Consider the following 1764-nt stretch of genomic DNA (forward strand, 5'->3'; position numbering starts at 1 on the left):
AACCTTCCCCTTAGCACTGCTTTTACAGTATCCCATAGGTTTTGGGTTGTTGTGTTTTCATTTTCATTCATTTCTATACATATTTTGATTTCTTTTTTGATTTCTTCTATGATTTGTTGATTATTCAGAAGTGTGTTATTTAGCCTCCATGTGTTTGAATTCTTAACAATTTTTTTTCCCTCCATATGTTTGAAGTTTTAACTATTTTTTTCCTGTAATTGAGATCTAATCTTACTGCACTGTGGTCAGAAAAGATGACTGGAATGATTTCAATTTTTTGAATTTTCCAAGACCAGATTTATGGCCCAGGATGTGATCTATTCTGGAGAATGTTCCGTGTGCACTTGAGAAAAAGGTGAAGTTGATTGTTTTGGGGTGAAATGTCCTATAGATATCAATTAGGTCTAGCTGGTCCATTGTGTCATTTAAGGTTTGTGTTTCCTTGTTAATTTCCTGTTTAGTTGATCTATCCATAGTTGTGCAGTGGGTTATCTAAGTCTCCACTATTATTGTGTGTACTAATTAATTCCTCTCTTCATACTACGTTAAGTGCTTTGCCGTAATTTGCGAGTGCTCCTATGTTGGTGCAATATATTTATAATTGTTTTAATCTCTTCTTCCTTGGAATCTGATCTTTGATCATTAATGTAGGTTCCTTCTTTGTCTCTTTTCAACAGGCTTTTATTTGAAGTCTATTTTATTGATATGAGTATTGCGACTCCTGCTTTCTTTTGGTCTCCATTTGCATGAAATATTTTTTTCCAGCCCTTCCCTTTTAGTCTGTATGTGTCTCTTGTTTTGAGGTGGGTCTCTTGTAGACAGCATATATGGGGGTCTTGTTTTTGTATCCATTCAGCCAATCTTTGTCTTTTGGTTGGGGCATTCAACCCATTTACATTTAAGGTAATTATTGATAGGTGTGGTCCGTTGCCATTTACTTTGTTGTTTTGGGTTCACGTTTATACAACCTTTCTGCATTTCCTGTCTAGAGAAGATCCTTTAGCATTTGTTGAAGAGCTGGTTTGGTGGTGCTGAATTCTCTCAGCTTTTGCTTATCTGTAAAGCTTTTGAGTTCTCCTTCATATCTGAATGAGATCCTTGCTGGATACAGTAATCTAGGTTGTAGGTTATTCTCTTTCATTACTTTCAGGATGTCCTGCCATTCCCTTCTGGCCTGGAGGGTTTCTATTGATAGGTCAGCTGTTATCCTTATGGGAATCCCTTTGTGTGTTATTTGTTGTTTTTCCCTTGCTGCTTTTAATATTTGTTCTTTGTGTTTGATCTTTGTTAGTTTGATTAATATGTGTCTTGGGGTGTTTCGCCTTGGGTTTATCCTGTTTGGGACTCTCTGGGTTTCTTGGACTTGAGTGGCTATTTCCTTCCCCATTTTAGGGAAGTTTTCAGCTATTATCTTCCTCGAGTATTTTCTCATGGCCTTTCTTTTTGTCTTCTTCTTCTGGAACTCCTATGATTCGAATGTTGGGGCGTTTCACAGTGTCCCAGAGGTCCCTGAGGTTGTCCTCATTTCTTTTGATCCTTTTTTCTTTTTTCCTCTCTGCTTCATTTATTTCCACCATTTTATCTTCTACCTCACTTATCCTATCTTCTGCCTCCGTTATTCTACTCTTGGTTCCCTCCAAAGTGTTTTTGATCTCATTCATTGCATTGTTCATTTTTAATTGACTCTTTTTTATTTCTTCTAGGTCTTTATTAAACAATTCTTGTATCTTTTCAATCTTTGTCTCCAGGCTATTTATCTGTAAC

Source organism: Cervus canadensis, chromosome X (assembly GCF_019320065.1).
Source record: "Cervus canadensis isolate Bull #8, Minnesota chromosome X, ASM1932006v1, whole genome shotgun sequence".
NCBI classification, from domain to species: domain Eukaryota; kingdom Metazoa; phylum Chordata; class Mammalia; order Artiodactyla; family Cervidae; genus Cervus; species Cervus canadensis.